The following is a 22448-nucleotide window of genomic DNA, read 5'->3' as shown; positions in this document are numbered from 1 at the left end:
ATACCGGTGAGGGTGTAGTTATTTATCCAAAGAACTTGGAAACATGTCCACACAAAACATACACATGTATGTTTAATGGCAGGTTTATTCATAACTGCTGAAACACTAATGCCCTCTGCTTATTCTTTAAATTGTTGTTTCCTAAGAGTGCTCAGGATTTGATCTTTGTCCAGAAGCCATTTTCTTTAGTCTAACGTTGTTTGCCATCTGAAGACACTGTAAAATCTCAAAACTACTAAACTGTGGGTCCTTTTTGTTTAATAATTCTTATCTCTGTCCACCCACATTTTACTAAAGGAAATTTGAAGAAACCAGGTAGCATCTTCAATGTTCTCCCTTGAAATCTTCTAAACTAGATAACCTGGCAAATTAGATACATTTTGTACTTTCTACATTAGCATACACAACAGCCTTGCTAAACTTTCTACCACGGATACAGGGACCTTTATCCTCTGATTTCCAATAAAAGTTTTCTTGCTATTTTTAAAGTTCTCACTACAACCTCCTCAAAGCCATCATACATCCATAAGCGAAGTCTTTAAGGCAGTACACATTTTTACTAATACTTCTCAAAGTCCCCCAGCTTCCACTCTCTGCCCAAGTACCAAAATCAGTATTGGTTACCTAGTGCCACATAACAATTTGCTCCATAATTTAGCAGCTTAAAAACAACATCAAATATACAGACATTGTTGCATTTTTCAGCCAACATGTACACAGAGGCCTGAATTGGATCCCTGAGACAGTGTTGTTCTATATTTGAAAGATAATATTTAAATAGCCTCTGAGGCAGCTGGATTAACTTTAGTCAGAGAAATATATATACAATGGATTATTTCTAGATCTGTTATTTCTAGACCTCTTTTGTCCATCTGTATTCATAGGAAGCAGGACACAGAAATGTGCAAAGTATAACATAATGTGTTTTTTAAACACAGAAGCTATAAAGAAAAGAGGGGTTATTCATAACTGCAAATGACCTTTTTCCAAACCAATGAGTCCAATGAGTTGTCCATTATGTTAACATGGATATTAAGTGATTTCTTGATTAAGTCTAATTTATATTTATATTCCTATATTTATATTTATATTCCTATATTTCAGCTGGACAGCTGAAAGGAAGGTAGGCCTATTTTATAAGAACTATTCTTTTGTTTATTAAGGGGAATAATAGGAGTCCAGCATAGCTTTCAAAGTTTTGAATTTGGGCATGATAGGTGAGGATAAGTATGGGACAGGAGGAGGAGGAAATCTCTTAGAAATTGCTTGAGATATTTTAGTAATAAAAATGATATGCAACTTATCTAATTTAATTAATTTTAGAGTCATAACAGACCCCTTTGAAGAGCTAGTGAAGAGCTTTTCTTTTGTATATCTCCTTACTGCTGAAATGCAGTACATTACAATGAATAAGAACAATAGACAGTTTCAGCTGATCGCATCTGCAACTCCATCTGATCGAATGAGAAGATTTTAATTAAAGCTGGACTTCATTCAAAAAGAACTATTGTAACAAAGCATAATTGAGTTGATTTTTTCCCATAGTGCATAGGTCATGCATTCATTTTTTTTTTTCATTGTATTTGGCTCTCCTAGTGCCATATTTTCTCCTTTAATACTTCTGTTTGTATATTCATAACAAACTGTACATTTTCTATTTTTTATGACAGGCATTATTCACTTACCTCAGTGATGATCTGTCTAGTGATATTCCATCTTTAGGAACTTTTGGAGACTTTTCCTTCCTTAATCATTCTCATTTTTAGTCACGCCAATAAATAAGAAACCATTTCTTGCAAAAATCCTGTTATATACTTTCGTACATAGATGTAAAACAAATATCAGTACATTACATTTCTGTTTTCTTCTACCAAAAGTAAAAATAATTAACTAAGAATATATTACTTAAGAGCCTGATTAACTTGCAAATGAACAGTCCACACACACACACACACACACACACACACACCACAATGCATCCTGCAAATGGAACTGTTTAAAGGCCTGAATATAAATACAGAGGAAAATATCTATTATATATGCAGTCATTGCATGCATTTATGCCTAAGATGTCCCATCAAATTCTTACAGAATGACAATGCAGTTGGTTCAAACAGTGGCAGCTAATTAAAACAGTTTTGTCCAAAGACATATATATGAAATAATAATAGCTCCTGGTGACTGGCTGGGTAGGGGGTCAGTACTCCACAGTCTCACACAGGAAATTGCTGGTTGTTTACCCTTTTCTTTCTTCTGTTCTTTGCTCTTTTTAAAAGCCTCAAACAAACAAACAAACAAACAAACAAAAAAACCTTTTTATTGACTGTTTTTATTTCAAGAACTCCAGGTTTTTAATTATTTAAATGAAGTGTTGATTATATAAAGTAATATCCATAAAATATGTGTATCTATCTAATACAGCATATGTATGTACCCATCACATAGTTTTAAGAAAAGAATATTTTCATTCACTTGGCAATGTCTTGTATGTCCTCTCAAATCTTAATCTTTTCCTTCCAAACTATTCTGAATTTTGTATTTGTGATTTTCTTTTTTTCCTTTCATTTTACTATAAATTTATACCTCTGTAAAATATACAATAATTTTTACCTTTCCATGTATACGTATGACTGAATCACTTTGCTGCACACCAGAAACTAACACAACATTGCAAATCAACTATACTTCAATTTTAAAAAAAGAAATCTATTTTTACCCAAAAGTCGAAAGATTTTCTTTATATTGTTTTCCCAAATTTTCCTTTTACTTTTCATATTTAAGACTTTAATAATGTGGAATTAGTTTTCCTTAGAGCAACCTAATTTTTTTTCATGTACACAGATTTGCCACAGCATCATCGAATGAATAATCCATTCCTTCCTACCGATCTACAGAGATAACTCTATCATACTTGTTTATATAACTGTGAGTTGATTTCTTGGTTCTTATTTTGTTTCATTGGTAATTTCTACTCCTGAGCAGTACTACAATATATTAATTACTACAAATTCATAATAAATCTTAACATATAGAAAGATAAATATCCCCTTTATCTTTCCTTTCAGAATGTCTGGACCATTCTTAGGTATTTATTCTTCATATACATTATAAAATAACTAGTTAAATTCCATTAAAGAAGCATATTATGATTCTGATTAAAATAGCATTGACTCCTTGGGTCAATAAGGAGAAAATTAACATCTGTGTGATGTTGAGTCTCTCCATTTATGAACTTGGCGTATTTACCATTTAGGGGTCTTATTTTATATTTTTTCAATATAATCATAACAGTCTTAAATGTTTATGCTTATATAACAGAACTTCAAAATACATGAAACAAAAATTGGTAGAACTGAATGGGGAAATAGGCAAGTCCATAGTTATAGCTGAAGATATCATTACCCTCTCTCAATAACTGATAAAGCAAGTTGACAGAAAATCAGTAAAGACAGAGAAGATTTGAACAAAATTATCAACTAATGTGATCTAATGTTCATCTTTAGAATATTGCATCCAACACAAGATTCTTTTCAACTGCACAAAAAACATTTATCAAGGTAGGTCATATTCTGGGCCACAGAGCAAATGTCAATATATTTTAAAAAACATTTAAATCATTCAAAGTATGTTCTCCAGATACAATGAAATTAAATTTAAAGTAAATAGTAGAAATATCTCTGTAAAATACCCAAATATTTGAAAATTGAACAACACACATCCAGTGAGCCAAAATAGAAATTAGAAATTATTCTGAACTGAACATAAATGAAAACGGTGTATCTGAATTGTTTGAGATGTCACTGAACAGTACTTAAGGGCAAATTTATATCATTAAACCTAAAGCTATAAAACACCAAGAAGAAAAGATAGGAGAAAACACTTGTATACTTGGCCTAGGCAAAGATTGCTTAGCTCTGACAACAAAAGTTTGAAACATAATCTATAAAAGAACAAGTTAATAAATTGGGCTTTATCCAGTTAAAATCTAATCTTCGAAAGACACTGCTAAGAATGAAAAGAAAAGCCATAGACTGGGAGAAAATATTTGCAAAGCGTTATAGTTCAAAAAGATGTATCTAAAATTTACAGCAATCTCTCAAAACTCAAAACAGTAGGGAGGTTCCTCAAAAAACTTAAAATAGAACTACCACATGAGCCAACACTTCTCCTTCTGGGTATGTATCCAAAGAAAATGAAAATTCTAATTCAAAAAGATACATGCAGCCCAATGTTTATAGCAGCATTATTTCCCATAGCCAAGACATGGAAGCAGCCTAAGCAGCATTGGAAGAATTATCAGAAGCTATTTAAAGCAGCTGTAAGATGGTTTCTCTCTCTTTTTTTTCCTCTCCAGTTGAGTCATACCTTCAAACTTATACTTTGAAAGGTTAGGGCATACTGATTTTTTTTTTTTAATACTAGAAAAAAAAATCAGGCTTTTCTCCTTCCTCCAGATATCTTGGACAAATTATATATGTTTAAAATGTATTCTTGTATTTATTGGTTTTACAAAAGAAGGCATCATCTTACACAGTATTTATAATTAAAAGCAAATAATTTGTTTTAAAAAAGGTAGTTTGCAAAAAAAGGTTTTGGTCTTTTATAATTCTCATTAAAAAAATCTGACAAATTAAAAAAAATAAAGAAAGGATAAAGAAGGTGTGGAATATATATGTACATGTATAAATACATATGTGCATGTATGTATATATATATATACACACACACACACACACAAATGGAATGTTAATCGACTATAAAAAAGAATGGAAATTTTGCCATCGGCAAAAACATGGCTGGAACTGGAGGGTATTATGCTAAGTGAAATAAGTCAGACAGAGAAAGACAAATACTCTATGTTATTTCTTATATATAGAATCTAAAAAAAATAAAACAAACAAATGAGTATAACAAAACAGAAACAAATGCACAGATCTACAGAACAAACTAATGGTTAGGGAGAGGGAAGGGGAATGGGCAGGATTGGGTAGGGGATTAAGAGGTACAGACTACTATGTATAAAATAAATAAGCAACAAGATATATTGTATAGCAAAAGGGATAGCCAATATTTTATAATAACTTTAAATGGAGTATAATCTATAAAAATAGCGAATCACTTGTTATACACCTGAAACTAATATAATCTTATAAATCATCTATACTTCAATTAAAAAACAAAAACAAAAACAAGCAAAAGAAACCTAAAATTATGGGCAAAAAATTTGAATAGACACTGCACCAAAGAACATATACAGATGAAAAATATGAGTAAACACCACAATGAGGTGTCATATTACTACAAATGTTTTAGAATAGCTAGTGTTAAAAAGACTGACCATGCCAATTCTTGGCAAAATTCTAGAGCATCTGGGACATTCATACTTTGCTGCTTAAACTAACAATTACTGAGAAAATATGTTAATATCTCACATTCTAAACATGGATTTGTGTATTTTTTCTTTTTTTGTTTTACATAATATGTTGTGTTATTGGGTGAAAACATTTAAATTTGTTATGTAATGTTCTCTTTTTCTTTAAATGATTTTTATCTTAAAGTCTATTTTATCTGATGTTAATTGCCACATCAGCTTTTTTAAATTGGTATTTGCTTTGTGTTTTTTTATCCTTTTACTTTGAGTATGAATGTACTCTTATATTTGGGATGGGAATGTACTCATTATTGATAGCATAGAGCAGAATTTTAAAATGTGACAATTGACAATTGACAATTCTTATCTTTTTTATGGTAACATTTATTCAATTTGCATTTTAAGGTAATTAATCATAATTTTAATTTCTATCACTTTGTTTTATGCTTTTATATTATTCCATTTCTATATGTGTTTTCTCCATTTTTGCCTTATCGTGAATGAATTTTTTTTCTCATATCAGTTTCTTTTGTATACTAGATTTTAAGTTATATATTCGTATTTTCCATTGTTAGAAATTTTTAACATGTAGAACTAACTTATCAAAATTGGCATATATTCAATATTTTCATTATGACTTTAAATAGTACAAGGTCCATAGAACAACTTTTATTTTTATAAATTTAACTTACTTTTAAATTAATTATGTATTTGATTAAAAAAATAGATGTTATAGTCACCTGTAGAGGTGAGACAGATGCTCCTATCCAAAGTTTGTCTTGAACATTAAGACTGATAACACTGCACACATACCAAGAGGAGAATGTGAAGAAGTGTGCTACTCCTTTAATGAAGCTTTGTGGGGAGAATAGGGCAGGCTCCCAAGCTGGTTTCAAAACATTTTGAGGGTACAGAGAAGAGAGACTTGGTAGACTTTTATTTTGAGTTTGGGACTGGGGAAAGGGTTCCTGTGTGCTGGCTTAGATTTGTGTGATTTGAACTTCTTGCCAGTGCCAAAGGAGGGAGCAAATGAGCTTTCTTGTCAGCTTGCCCAGATATGGGGAAGAAGGGGAAGGGAGTTTGGTGGGACTTGAACACTGTCAGCAGTCAAGCATCAAAAATGGAGTCAAACTCTTTGTTATGATTTATTCCTGATATTTGACTGATGACTGAAATGTGCCATGTTTCATTTAATTGAATTTGACTTCATTTAAGTAAGACTTTATGGTGCTTTATGAGGCCTGTAGCCTGAAGCTGGTTGAAAGTTCTGTTGACTACTTTGTTCAGGAACCTGGCATTGTATATTCTGAGTTTGAAATGAGTGCCTTGGTCACTATTAATAATGTTTGGAACTCTGGAGGGGATAAGGAATATCTTAGTGAGGCCTTGTCCTATGGGTTTAGCACATGCAGGGATGTGTATGACCATAATCTATATTTTAGGCATCTGTGAAACAAAAGATATCCAAAATTCTTTATTCCAAAAGCAAAAATCTTATATAAAAAAAGTATTTCTGTCATCAACTGAATGAGACCCCAGAGTCAGTAAAAATGTACTGATGAGGCTGACTGTTGGCCAAGGTATCATATGATAAGATAGCTGACTAATGTTCAGCCAGTTCTGCTGACTCTTGGGTTCCATTCTCAATCTAGAACATGTGGTTAAATGATGAAAAGCAGCAACTCTCCAGCAAGCTCTATCTCATGTAATGGTGGTTCTTCATCCTTCTTAAATAATATCTCTTCGATGCACACTCAGTTGATATCAAGGAGCTCCTCAAGAGGTAAAGGGAACAGAAGAGGGGTGACTTCCTCTAACACTGTGGCTCCTTGACAAGGGAATGAGGACAAGGAAATACCCTTCTCCTCTTACCCTCTTCCCTGCTCTTGCAGGTAGGATAAGCCAGAAGGCCCATTCTGGCTCCATCTGTAGCAAGGAGACTTCAGTGGCTATGCTGAGCTAATAGGGTACTCTTTCCATTACCCAAGGCACAATGGGCAGCTTGGTACAGAGGGTCATAGGCTCAGGTCCAGAAAAGCCTCTGTTTTCAGGAGACCTCACTGTACAGCCTGCAATTGCCACTTTAATAGATAACGATGTAGTGCCATCAAGGGCACTTTCTTGTACCAGAAGCCTATGGGCAACTTATGGCCATCATGAGTGATCCAGGGACTCCAGGGGGAATGAGAGGAGGTTGCTAAAGCCCCGAGAGTGAAGGAGTCTTTGGGGTACACTAATGGAAGTGCCTGTTATATAGCAATTTGGAAAAATTCTTGAGTCTTCTGTTGTAGGAGGTTCCATTCATAGTGAACTCATTTGTGTGTAACAGTAAGATTTGTAAATGAAGAATATGTTGTCTCCAGAACCCAAAGCCTGGGCTTTGTTTTAACATCATGGGTGCTAAGAGGGTCCATAACTATTTCTTGACAGTGGCAGAGATGGTGCAGCTCTCAGTTTATCAAATAACTTCTAGGAGTTTATCTAAACTGGTGGGGCATTGTACTAACTGTGGGACAATGGCCCATTTTATTTTCATGAGTCTTTTGGTGAGTATTCGTATGTTCTGAATGAGTGTATCAAATGAATCTCCTTAAAGAAAGATGTCATCAATGTGATGGCATACCTGTGCTCCTGGAGAGAGCTGGCTACAGTTAAGATCGTACCTGCAAAGACTACGTCTGATCACAGGGATGTTGAAGTAGCCCATGAGTAACCAGATAAGATGCACTATTGTGTCCCTTAGAAGATGAACGTAAACTGCATCTGAGAGGGTATTGAAATAGACACTGAACGTATTAGCCAAATCTATGACTGCAGAGTATTTACCAGTTGCTGGTTGGATGGAGTCAGTAATTTTAATAATATTGGGTGTGGAGCCTTAATTGGAGTGACTATAGCATTAACATTATAGTAATCCACTCTGAGGTGCCATTCGTTCTTTCCAGGTTTAATAACAGGGCTGCTAATTGAAGCAGTGGAAATAATCACGCCTTCTCTAAATAGGTCTTATATAATGGGCTTCAATGCTTGAATGCCCTATTTAAATTTATATTGGGCTGTATGAAACATTCTATCTTGGGGAAAGGTCCATAGGGTCTCATTTTATCAAGCCAATTGTAAGTGCCAAAGACTTAATTTAATTTTAATTTATTGCTCATTGAGTCAGAGCAGCCATGACCACTATGGATATTGTAGAAAATTGGGCACTATGACCACAGGGAATTCAGGCAAGGCAGTAGTTCCAATGGCTAAGGCCAGGCATACTTGTTTATCCTCTGTTTTATGTTCAGTGACTCCCATAACATGGTGGGGGGGTACCTTGTTAAATTTAGTGGGATCTGGAATATCTTTATTTCAATCCCCATAATGATCAAGGCCACAAAGGTTAGCAAATTGGTGAATTTCAGCAGATATTAAAGTTAATTTAGAATCTGTGTTGTAGAGCCAAAATGTCAATCAGTACCCTTTTACCTTTTTGCTGCACAAATCCTTTTAGTGAATTTTGGATTTTCCTTTGGGTCAAATTTTGGACCTCTGTTTTGTTTGTTTGCTTGTTTGTTTGCTTGTTTTGTTTTGTTTTGTTTCCTCCCCCTAGATTCAGGTGTTTGTTTTTTTGCCTTTTTTGATGGTTTCAGCAGGGCAGGGTGTCCTCTCTACTCTGCTCATATTTGTGTTTCTCCTTCCAGAGAGCCTCAAATCAGTATTGTTAGGGTTAGGGACTTGGCCAATGTTAAGTCAGTGGTTGTCCCAGAGGGATGCTGTGGGTGTGTTCCCTATAGCCCTGAGGATCTGAATCTTTGTTGGGACAGAAGTGTAGTTAGCAGCAGCAATAATGGCATTCTGTAGAGGCCTGGTGAGCCATTTATTTTAAGTAGTCTGACCTCAGTATGCGACATCGTAATTTCTCTTCCTCCACGTGAGCCATCATCCAATGGGCCCACATATTGCACAGGGTATGAGTGTTTCCCCTGAACACTCTATAGAATGGGACTAATGCCTGCTTGAGACACACACTCAATGGCCACAGGAAACGTTGTTCCCCTGACCCTAGTGTCAGTCATGGCTAATACTGGAATCAAGACTCATACTTCAATCTGAAACACACGGGTCCAGGTTGAGATATACTACCCAAGTCATTTTAAGGAGGACCCCAATCCTATGGTCCTGTCTCTAAACATTATCAAAAACTTCCAACATAGGTTAATGTTTTGAACTAAAAGTTTGTGTCTCCCCAAAAGTCATGTGTTAAAAACCCAACTCCCATTATGATTGTATTTGGAGAAAGGATATTTGTAGAAGGTAATTAAGGTTAAATGAGGTTATAAATGTGGAGCCCTGATCCAATAGGATTAGTGTCCATTTAAAAAAAAGATACTGGTGAGCTCACTTTTTCTCTCTCTCCACCAGGTGAGGGCACAGTGAGAAGGTAGCCATCTGCATTCCAGGAAGAGTCCTCTCATCAGGAATCAAGTTGGCTGGCACCTTGATCTTGGACGTCTCAGCCTCCAGAACGGTGAGAAATACGTTTCTGTTGTTTAAGCCACCCAGTGTGTGGTATTTGGTTATTGCAGCCTGTTCTAACTGAGACAGTTGGTTAAATCTAAACAGAGGTTTGGTAGGATTTGTAAGCACCGCACAAACCAGCACAGCCTAAGGCTCCAGCTTGCCAGCAGGCAACAGCACACTTCAAAGACCATTCTAGCCAGAAGGCAGCAGAGCCCGTTAGCAAGACAAAGAGAGAAGAAAGACCCCTGGAGGTGATGGTCGTTATCCAGGCTTGCCGCCTGCTCTGCCAATGGTGGTTATCCTCTACAAACCGTATGAACCCTCACCCCAAATGTAATTCAGATCTTCAGACTAATGATGCCACAAGTGCTTCAAGATGATGTGAATAAGTTTATTACTCACATAATGAGGTTTTCGTAAGAGAGTAGGGTAGGCTTCCAAGGTGATCTGAAAATGCCTTGAAAGAGCAGAGAAAAAAGACCGATTAAGCTTCTACCGTGAATAAGGGCTGGAACTGCATAGCTTGAACTTCTTGTGGATGCCAAAGGAGAGAGCACCTGGACTTTCCTATCAGCTCGTAGGGATGTGGGACTTGAAAGCTGTCAGCAGCCGAGCATCGGAAATGAAGTCAGACTCCTTATTACAGATGTTTCGGCAATCTAATTCTTACTTTAGCTTTTTTCCCCCTCTTCTCTCCAAGTTTGAGTTTGTTTTTATTTCTCTTGTGTGCGATTCATAGAGCTTCTCAGATCTGTGTATTTGATACTTCATCAGTTCAGGAACATCTCAGCCATTATCTCTTCCACTGTTGCTGCTGCCTCATTCTCTCCTCTCATTCTGAAACTCAGAATTGTTATGTATTGGACTCTTTATGTGTTCTAACCTCTCATTTGCATTTTCAATCATGTTATCCACGCTTTGCCCAAACTGCCTTATGATCACTATTTAAACTCAGTTATATCTACTTTGATTTTTTAATTTTAACAAGTATAATTTCCATTTGTAGAAATTTTAATTATTACTTTTAATCTAACTAGTCATATTGTGAAGTTTTCATTGTCAATCTTTGCATTTCAGTTCCTTCCATTTATTCAGATAATTATAGTATCAGAACTCTTTCTGGGTATTTTGCTGTGTGACTTTGCCATCTGTCCTCACTCATGGTACTTTGTTTTGCTTTCACGTTTGATTGTGAAGTTATATTTTTCAGAAGTTTATCTGTAAAAACCCTTTGAGTTTTAGGAAGGTGATGGGTTCCTCTAGAGTGTACTAGAATTTGCTCCTTCCAGGAACCCGAGGCATCAATCTAGGGTTACTACATTAAATTCTTCACATAAAGTTTTTTGAACCGCCCATGGTGTATGTGGTTTTTTTTTTTTTTTTTCTTTCCAAATCCACTTTGAGGAAATGTTGTGGGGTTAGGAATTCTTGAGGAAGATATTTACCCCTCTCTAGTATCAGAATTCAAGACAAGAACTTTTCGTGTAGTATTCTTGAGGAGGGATTGGTTTATTTTAAATTCACTCCTATAATGGCATTGCAGACCCACAGGCTTTGTTTAGCGTTTTCAAGGTCCCTTGTGACCTTAAGGATCAGAGTTCAAGTTCACCTCATTCATCAAATGAGCTCAAGACAAAAGTCAAATAAAATGCTTAGTAATTTATCTTGGTTCCTTCCCTTAATTTTTGGTCTGATTACACTTAATGTTCTTTTAAGTTTTTCAATGCATTTAAGTGAATTTATTGTTGATGCAGATGTTTGATTCAGTGGAATCATCAGTCACTATGCTTAGGTTACTTTTTGTTTTTTATGCCTTATTATTATTATTTGCTGTTTTCAGAAACAACAATAAGAAGCCTTTCTTAGTAAATGAGGTTTTTAAAACCCTGACTGTGTTAATTTGGGCCTTCCTTTTGTTTAGAAACTAAACTATTTCTTAGAAGGCAAAAGATGATTTTAAGTATCTGGAAAAATGATTCTTATAAAATGCACGTATGGTAATTGGTTTTGCTATTTTTAAGAATCCGGTCTATAACAGTTGATTTTAGACAGTCTCCTGAATTTTATTAAAAAGTGACAATTGTTTCTTTAAAAATGAAATACTCTTCACCTACAGTATTTATTTATGGAATTGTTTTTGTTTGAGGCATAAATAGATAACAGGATTTTTTTCTTATCACAGAAGTGATGCAGAAAACTGGAACTTTAATCTCATAGACTCTGTGTACATGTAAAAAGATATCTCATGTGTGGTAAGCTATTATACTGAGAAAAAGCAATGATTATGCCCCTTCCCCCTCACATTTATGTCTTTTGTAATACCTTCACACAATGATGCTGGGCGTGGTCATATCGAAGTTTTGATCAATGAGACATTTGCAAAAGTGATACAACCAGAGGTTTGACACATACTTCCACTTTGAGGCTTACCCGCTTAGAATTCTCCCTCCTGGAACTCAGGGCCATTTTATAAGTTAGTCCTAGCTTTCCGGCTAGAGAGGTCTCATGGAGAGGCCCTGGAGGATACAACGTCACATGAAGAGCTGGCAACGAGACTGAGTTGACTGAAGCAGGCAAGTCCAAGGACCAAATAAGTAATAAGAGAAGCATTCTTGGCCCTTCCCGTCCAGCCTGTCTAGATGAACACAACCTCAGAGTGACCCCAGTGGACCCATATGGAGCAGAAAAAGGGCCCAGTCAAGTTTAGAAACATGAAAAACAATACATCCCTGTAGTTTTAAGCCAAAAAGTGCTGGGATGGTTTATTGTTCCAGCAACAGTAGATAAAAAACAACATGTAAGATGTTAAATTCAGATCTGGATACTGGGAAATTTTGCTTTCTCATGTAAAAGTGTTACACTAAAAGCCAAAAGGAATATGCATTTCCTGCATTCTGTAGCATGCTCTTCGTTTCCAGAGTACTTCGAAAACATTTCTAAGGAACAAATTTGAGATCTTTCTCATCTCTCTTTCACTGAGATATCTTATTTATAATGAAATCATCTGGCAGAACTCAAATAATTCTATTATTATTTTGATCTATTTTAAGTGAAATGTTATGCAAATGTTTGCTTTAACTGCTAAGAGGTTTTACAGGATTTAAAGTCTATATTGATTAATATTTCAATGAAATTTTGACCTTATGTGCTCTTAAAAATATCTCTGTTCTCAAAAGCTGTAATTCTGTTGAATGGTTTTTCAAATGCTTGAGGAGTCGTACTGTGTAATATTGGCTATACTTCACAGTATGCAACATTATATTGCATGTGTGTTTTACTATTGAGTGATTTTATTTTGTAGTCTGGCTAGTACTGTCATATAATTAAACCGTAAACCCATGTGGTGTAAAGGTCAGACATATTAACTGTACAAAAGTAAATTCTATACGTTTTTAAGGTTCTATTCTGTATACACTGAAATCAGCATAAGGAACGAAAAAAACTATGTATGTTACAATTGAAATTTCTAGTCTTTTGAATAAGGTTTTGCAGCATCCTATTATAAAAAAATCTTACCAAAGTTCTTTTAAAACATGCCTCCATTCTCTTGGAATACTTGTCGAGAACACATTCCTATAAGATATTTTCAACCTTGTTCTGAATAAGACTGATCACTCTAGTTGTTGGCTGCTTTTTGTCCTCTTAACAATTCCTCTTGTAAATACATGTTGATTTTTGCTTTGTGCTGGCTTTTACAGTAGAAATATGCTATAACTTTCTTTTTGATGACCAGAAATTTGGAAGATCGTAGCTGACCTATTCGTTGTAATATCAGGTTTTTTTAAGTGGACACAATAATTTCAAACTATTTCTAAAAGTGTATCTTTAAAGTTCAGGAGAACACATTTGCACATACTAACTATGTTTATTCCGTTTTAGCCTTAGCCATGGAGATTCAAGAGAAATCAAAGCTTATTCAATCTTAAGCAGTACTATTATTTGATAGACCACTGTGATATTAATATAAATAATTCTTAGTAAAAAAATTCTAGTTATTCTTTGAGAACATTCTGAATTATATTGAAATGGGACAGGTGCTAATATAAGAAGGCAATTAAATCACTCATAACATATTACCTTTCAACAATATAGAAGAGTATTTAGAAGTTATTTATTCATTTATTTTAAATGTGACAATTACTTTAGAGTAGATATATACCTTAAAGCTTCATTTCTTCACCTGATAATTTATATCTTCTACCATAGGCCTTCCTAACTAATGAGTCCATGAAGAGGCTTCCTGATGTTAAATTCGATATGTATATCAATATGTGTATTCATCTGGGGAGAATGTCCAAACCTTTCATCAGATTCTCAGATTCATAATTGCAAAAATGTTATGAACGTGATTATCTATATCAAGCTTTCCAATCTAGATATGGGTATTTTCTCTGATGAAGAATATGTAATTTCTTTAAATTCTCAGAGTAAACTTAAATGTATTTCCAATGTATTTTTCCCACCATTCCTAGTTCTTTTCCTGAGGAAAAAAATCACTAAGAAAAAAATCAAATTACAACATTGCAGACTTTCAAATAACTGAAAATAGCTATTTTGATTATTCTCATTTGTACTTAGAGAATTTTGCTTTTTGTAATTTGTGAATGATAAAAACAGAGTTGCATAAAGTTTTTCATAACATTATTTCAAATCATACTACAAAGCTACAGTAATCAAAGCAGTATGATGCTGGCACAAAAACAGACACATAGATCAATGGAACAGAATAGAGAGCCCAAAATGAACCCACAGTTACATGGTCAGTTAATCTACACCAAAGGAGGCAAGAATATAAAATAGGAAAAAGACAGCCTCTTAATAAATGGTGATGGGAAAAGTGGACAGCTACATGCAGAAGAACAAAACTAATCTACTTTCCCACATTGTATGCAAAAATAAACTCAAAATGGATTAAAGACTTAAATATAAGACCTGAAACCATAAGACTTCTAAAAGAAAACAGACTGTACACTCTTTGACATTGATCTTAGCAATATGCATTTGGAAATGTCTCCTCAGGCAAGGGACTGACGGTGATCATTTTGTAATGTATAGAAATGCTAAATCACTATTTTGTGCATCTGAAACTAGTGTTACAGGTCAACTATACTTCAATTTTTAAACATTTCTTTGTTTTCAAGTCTATAAGATTTGTAGTGGTATTCTTTTCTTTTGTTTTTGTTCCTCATGTTGGTTACATATGGTTTTTGTTTCTCTTATTCATTCTCATCAAGGCTTTATCAATTTTATTAGACTTTTCAGTGAATCAACATTTGGCTTTATTGATTTTTTCTATTGTATATTAATCTTCTGTACAGTTTATTTCTGTTATTGTTAACATTTCACTTTTCTTTATCTTTGGTTTTAACTTGCTGTTATTTTTTAAATTTTTTGAACTAGAAACTTAGATCTTTGGTTTCAGCCCTTTTAAAAATGCTTTTTAAGGTGACAAATTTTCCTTTAAGAGTAGTTTAATCTGCATATTTCAAGTATCGATATGCCACATTTTTATAATTATCAGTTATCATACTATATGCTTTAGTATATATAAAGTTCAAAAACAGGCATGAGTAATCTATGTTATAGAAGTCAGAATGATTCCTTACCTTTGGGAAGGCTAGCATGGTAGTGATGGAGAGTGATCTGTGTGGCAGTCCTGGGGTTCTGGTATGTTCTATTTATTGCCCTGATTTATGGTTCTATGGGCATATACACTTTGTAACTCTTTTTGAGTTGTGTGCTTATGATTTACTTATTTAAAACACTCTGTATTTATTTCAATTATATTTTTAATATTAAAATTTTTAAATTGCCATAAATAAAAAAATTTGTTTATAATAATTTAAAATGCAGTTTGAAAATATTAGCTTTCATTGCAGAAGGAGCTTCTATGTTAATAAACAATCTTAAAAGAGTTAAATTCAACACAAATAAAAACTTAAAGTTCTCTAATTTCATTAAACATCTAATTGAAATGATCAAAATAAATTCAGCTTTTACTTTTTTTTAGTGCTTATACATGTAATTTAGTTATTTTTCCACTCGAAGTATATATATCAGTTTTTCCATTTAGAATAGTTTCATTTGATAATTTCCAAGTTAAGAAATACTAGAAAGTCAAGTAATTAAGCTTTAAGGAAAGAAAAATTCATAATTAAGTATCCTGGAAATTGTCATAATTGTAATTATTCTGGCATTATTCAGAATATTAGTTAAAAAGTGAGATTGTTAATTGCAGAAATACATCAATACCACATTATCATTGGTCCACTGCATTTTCCCTCTTAGTTAGAATTAGGGCTTAGAAATACATGGTTGCACTTGATCATTCTAGTTGTCATGTTTCATTGAATATATGGTTTAATGGACCATTTTATGCACAAAGTCTAATAAAAGAGGGTTTTTTTTGTTTTGTAAATGACAAAAGATAATTTTAACTTTAGCAAGTTTCCTGACATATTTTCTCTAATATTAATTGCACTCTCCAGATTTTATTTATGCTCACCTCTTCTCCTTTCCTCAGCAATGTTCTACTCATCCTCTAGCCTTTTCCCTGAAGTCTCACTTCTTCAGGTAACCCCCACCTCTGCTACAGGTTACAATAATCCACTATGTGTGCACTCCCCTAGCAGCCTTCACCCTCACCTTGTAATGTGCTTCTCACCTGTATTTATTTGTTCGGTGTGAGCTCTCTTCCTAGGCTTTAACCTTCCCGAGGACAAGATCATGGCTGTGTCATGCATCATTGCATATTTCAGAGTCTAGTAGAGTGTGTAGTCCTAGTAAATTTCAATAAAATATTTGTGGACTGCATGGAATAAATGTGATGTTCTAAATGAAATAGGATTATCATAGATACTTTATTTTCTGATTCTTGAAGGTCTGTCAAATTTTAGTTTTGGAGAATCAGAGAATTTGAGGTAGATGTTAATGTGTTTTGTTTTGTTTTGTTTTGTTTTGTTTTGTTTTGTTTTGTTTTGTTTTGTTTTGTTTTTTGATCTTGAGGAGGCCTGATGCAGCTGCTGTAAATTTCAACCAGTTGGGACTGGTTACACAATGTTACATGTGGATACAAAAGCATTCTCACCCCTTTCTAATTCCTCTAAGATATTCAAGGATGGAAAATAAAAAAAACTACCTTCTATAACCTTGATCCATAGAGGACTAGGAGTAGTAAAGTAAAAAGGGAAAGAAAACGGACAGCAAAGATATTTGCTCATGTCGAGAGGAAACTCTTCAGGAAGAGAATGCCAAGCCCTTCCATGGAGCCTAATGTCTCCTTTCTATTAGATTAAGTTCATTATTTGATTGGAGATATTTCGAACCTTACTCAACACACTTATTACCTCTACACAATTTGCTTTTGAGCTACAATTCTAAATTCAATAGCTTGTTTAATATACAAAGCAATGAGACAGATCCTAAACATTGTTCAGAAAATTAAAACTGATATTATTTTAAAATTGTATTAAAATATAAAACCAATATTAGGATAGTAAATACACTCATTATTCTTGTCATTCTAAGAAATGTTAAACTAGAATTATTCTTGTTTTGATATATCTTCTTGGATATCAGTGTCCTCTAATTAGAATTACTAATCGAGATATATTTGTGAACTGTGAAGCAGATGGCTTGGAGCCAAGGCTTTTTATTTTTCAGTGTAGCATTGTTTATGTCAAAATCCAACACCAGTTTTGACATTTAATGACTACGAATATTCTACAAAATACTTTATTTTTCTATATATCATGTAAAATATGGTACTTTATAAGATTATTTCTGGGTGATAGGTAATACAAAGAGGTACTTTAGAGTTAACTCATTAATAATTTAATATCAACAAAACCTTGATTTTATGCAAAAATGAAGGGAAATTTTGGCAGATGTTATAAAATAGAAGCTAAAAAAGTTTTAATATGTTTGATGTTAGAATAGGCATAATACTTAGTTTTGAGTATTGATTTCCATCAAAATCTTAAAAAAAAAAAGTAAGTACCCTGGACTATATCCCAGGAAACAGCTGAATAATCAATATATAAACAAAACTTACAGATAATTAGATTAAAAAATATTTACCTAGAAATGTTGGATGTACAGAGATAATCTGCAAAAACTTGATTTACATGTTGTAACATTTTGTCTCTCATTAAGTGCCTTTGCTTTTGTTATTGATTTTTGTTTTCTTTTTATAGACAGATATTTAAAATGTCTCTTGTATCTGAGTTGGGTATACAGAGAACACAAGAATGTCTTTTCTACTTTGGGTCATCATTCTAACTACATGTTAGAACAGGAACAGGGAGGAAAACATGAAAATATCAACTGAAGAGTGTACGGGATGTGTGCAGAGTTGACAGAAAATCTCATCTTAGGAGGGCTATATTTCGTATAAAATTGAAATCAATACCTGTACATAGGTATAATTCTTTCAAAATTCTTTATACATTTACTAATTTAGCACCTGATCAGAAAAGAGTTATATCCAGTTCCTGCACTATTGAAAAAAGTATTTCTGAAAGACAGACAAAATCTTTCCTTTTGTGTTGTATTTTTTACACAATTTTGTGGAACAGATATTTTCATTCTGTATCTGACTAAGTACAAAGAGCTTTGTTATATTATGAATACTAATTTTTATAGAAAGAAAAAATTATCAAAGTAATGTATGATGATGCAGCATAATTGGGCATGTCCAATTTGATTTCAAAAGGGTATATTTAGAGAGGTACAAAAATAGCATGATGAAGTCCATCTTCTTATAATAAACTTGATTCCAACCATCTAACATCAGTATAAGGCTACCCTAGAACTAGAATATTTCCTATATGAGAAGAAGGTATTCACAGTTACTAAAGTGTGGCTTTCTCATTTTCAAAATGCATACCCTTAAGCGTAAAGATTTTCAGCATATTCTTTTATTCTTCTTGTGAATCTAGAAGACAACCAGAAGTTGCCTGGAGATTACCTTTAAATGAATTTCTGAATAATGCCAGAAAATATGATACTTTTTTGTACTAGCCAATACTTGACTCTGAATTTTTATTTGTATATCAAAAATTATATCCAAAACTGCTTGAGAAGCTATAGTTTAAAAATGAAAAAAGAAAACCAACATGGTGAAATAGTGTTTTAATGAGTCATTTAGAAAATTAGCTTTTTTCCCTCAGATATTTTTTTATTGAAGTTTAGTTGATTTACAATTTTGTGTTAGTTTCTGACATACAGCATAGTGATTCAGTTATATATATATATATATATTCTTTTTTATATTCTTTTTCATGATAGGTTGTTTACCGGATATTGATCTTGTTGTTTATCTATTTTATATATAGTAGTTTATATTGATAATACCAAACTTGTAATTTATCCCTCCCTACCCTTTCCTCTTTGGTAACCATAAGTTTGTTTTCTATGTCTGTGAGTCTCTTTCTGTTTTGTAAATAAGTTCATTTGTATCAATTTTTTTTTTAGCTTCCACTTGTAAGTGATATCATATGATATTTGTCTTTCTCCTGATTTACTTCACTTAGTATGATAATTTCTAGATCCATCCATGTTGTTATAAATGGCATTATTTCATTCTTTTTATAGCTGAGTAATATTCCATTATATATATAGGTATATAGACATATAGATAGATAGATCACATCTAAAATTAGCTTTTAAATAGAATAAACCCACATATACTTATCACCCAGCTCCAGAATTTTGGCCAATTTTGTTTTATTTACTCCCTCACTTTCTTTTTGAACTGAAATATTTTAAAGAAAATCTCAAAAGACATTATTTTACCTGTAAACAGTTCAGTATGCATCTTAAATTGATGAGGATTTTTATTTTTAACATAGCTACCATTCAGTTTTCATACTTTAAACAATTTAAAGATAATTATCTTCCCAATGTTTAGATGCTGTAAAATATCAAATCTTCTGGAAAAAAATTTTTAAGAGGCAATGAACACCTGCATGTCCTCCTCTCCTTTAGATTTAGCCCCTGTTAAAATGTGGCCATTTTGCTCTTTCCCTTTTCCCCTCTTGCTCAGGAGTGCTTGCACACTCACTCTCACATGCTTATTTTATCTTTTGAAAACATTTGCGAATTAGCTGCAGACATCACAGTACTTCCTCCCTGAATAATTCAGTCTGTATCTCCTAAGAGCCAGGTATTCACCCACATAACCACAATACAATGACAGCACACAGAAAAGTTAACATTAATATGATACAATAGGCTAATATGCAATCCACATTCAGTATCTCTCGATTGTATGCAGACTATCCTTAATAGTTGTTTATTTTATTCTCAATCTAGGAGCCAATCAAGGATTGTATTTTGCACATAGCCTCCCTTAATCTTAAAGAACACTTCCTATGTCTCCCCACCCCCCTGACCCCCTTTTTTTTAATCTTTCTTGATACCGAAGTTTTAAAATAGTTCAGGCCAGTTGTTTTGCAAAATGGGCCTCAGTTTGCATTTGTCTGAGTATTGCTTCATGGTTAGATTTCAGTTAATACTTTATTTTTTCAGCAAGGATATTACATGGCACATCAAGAGATACATGATGTATATTTGTTCCGTTATTGAAGATGTTACATTTGCTCATTTGGTTAAGGTTGTGTCCAGCAGATTTCTGCATTGTAATTAATAAGTAATATTTGGAGTGAAATTTCAAGAAGTTTTGAATAACTTGTTCCTCAACAAATTTTCACTCAATAGCAACTATCCTTTATTATCCTATATTATTTTATACCCAATCTTTATTCAAAACTTCTCATTTGCCTCATAAGTATTTTGAGTTGTTTTGTTTGAATCATGATGCCGACAGTGTTTACACATTTTATTGCATTTTAACGTCCCTTTAATTTCTTTTATTCTTTAACTTCTGCCCTTCCCACTTTCCTCACACCCACTCTCTTTTCATGTCCTTTATCGCTTTGTTAGATCAGTTGGTTTAATTGCATTGTAGAGTAATCATTTCCTTGTGTTGTAGTCAGCTTGATCTTCTGTTTCCCATATGAACTGGCAAGCTGGTAAACTGTAAACTGGTACTGAGGTCTAGTGACTTGGCTAAATTCCATTTCAGATTTTTAAAGGCATGTACTTCATAAGTGGTGCTGATGACTTTCTATGTATCTCTTAAAGGAAGAATCTTAATTCATTTTATTTCGCAATGGTCTGACCAAAAACATGATTCTATCCAGGGACTATGGGTTCACTTCTTGTATAGAAAATGCCATCACTTTTAGGCTCCATTCACTGTCTAAAGAGTGGGACAGGTTTTTATAACAACGTTTTCTTGCTCGTAAGCATTGTACCATAGCCTAGGACCGTAAAATAAAGAGAAAATGGACAGAAACTGTACCTATGTATGCAAGTTTAAGATCAAAAGAGGGAAATTCTGAGCAATAACTACTTTGTCCTATAAAAATCATATTTCATTTGTCTAGATGGCACCTGAAAGAGGGAGAGAATCTTAAGAGTAGGACAAGAGGAGTTTTTCAGTTGAGTGGCTATGTAACAGTTAAAGTTGTACTACAGTTATATACACAGATATAACGCAGTGGCTTTTCATGGAATCATTAATTTTGAGGACGAAGGGGAAAGATGCTATTGGACACCCAGCTTTTGTCTGATTATCTCCAATGAAAGGGTGCACATTTCTTTCTGAAAAAGACATCTCTTGTTAAATAGTTCTGTTTCAAATGATACAGTTTGTTCTTATGTTTTCTTAAAAGCTGTCTCCCTCTAAACTCCTCACTTAGGTTCTACTTACGCTTTCTCTGAAAACTTAGAGTAAGTTCATTTTCTCATCTATGTGGCAACCTGTAAATGACTGAAAAGGGTGGCCTAAGCTCCTCCTGCCTTTTGGGCTACACATTACCAGAGCCCCAGCCAGGGACCTGTCATGACACGAGCTCCCCACTGCAGCATCTGGGCTAGTGGAACACATGTGGGAAGCTGGCTAGGCCAAGAGGAAGAACTCATACCTTATCTGAAGAGTGTAGGCATCAGGTCTCCCGCTTCAATCAGTTGTCACCAAAGGGGAAACGTGGGCTTTATGCTGCCAGATCTTTTAGTTTCCAAGAAAAAGTAAAGATCTGGTTTGTATGAGAAATATCTTGCTTTGTAAATATTAGTATACATTCTAAACTTCACAGCATAGTGTAATTCAGCACTGTGCAAACCAAATAAAACACATTGGAATAGTCAGATTCTGTTTGTCGACTGCCAGTTGTGAATTCTGTTTTAATCATTCTGAAGTTGACAGATAGCCAGACTCTTGGGCTTTTTCCTCTGGAGGAGCCACTGTCATTTGCCCATCACCTTCATGGAGCTGAAACCAGTCACGTTCTGGTGCTAAGATCCTAAGACTGACCCTTCTATTAGTTCAGCCTAGAAATTAACTCTCTTTTTGCACTTCGTTTTATCTTTACCTCATTTAAGTGTGAACTACTAGAATATCCAGCATAATTTGCTACTAATCTATCAGTAATTGATTTTTTCCCATTAGTCTAATACTGTATATGTTTTTAAAACATACCTGTTCTTTGTTATTCCTTAACTTTTG

General features: G+C 33.8%; 1 long non-coding RNA gene across 3 annotated transcripts in view; it reads left to right on the top strand.

Moving 5' to 3' along the window:
- Positions 1–22448, top strand: part of LOC116156915 (uncharacterized) — a 244873-nt gene that overhangs the window by 173911 nt on the left and 48514 nt on the right. For all 3 annotated transcript variants that reach the window (XR_004140869.2, XR_004140868.2, XR_004140867.2), the window contains one exon: positions 9779–9884. This is a non-coding gene — a long non-coding RNA (uncharacterized LOC116156915). The remainder of the gene's footprint in view (positions 1–9778; positions 9885–22448) is intronic.

Source organism: Camelus dromedarius, chromosome 14 (assembly GCF_036321535.1).
Source record: "Camelus dromedarius isolate mCamDro1 chromosome 14, mCamDro1.pat, whole genome shotgun sequence".
Classification (NCBI taxonomy): Eukaryota; Metazoa; Chordata; class Mammalia; order Artiodactyla; family Camelidae; genus Camelus; species Camelus dromedarius.
This window is presented reverse-complemented; position numbering and strand designations above follow the sequence as displayed.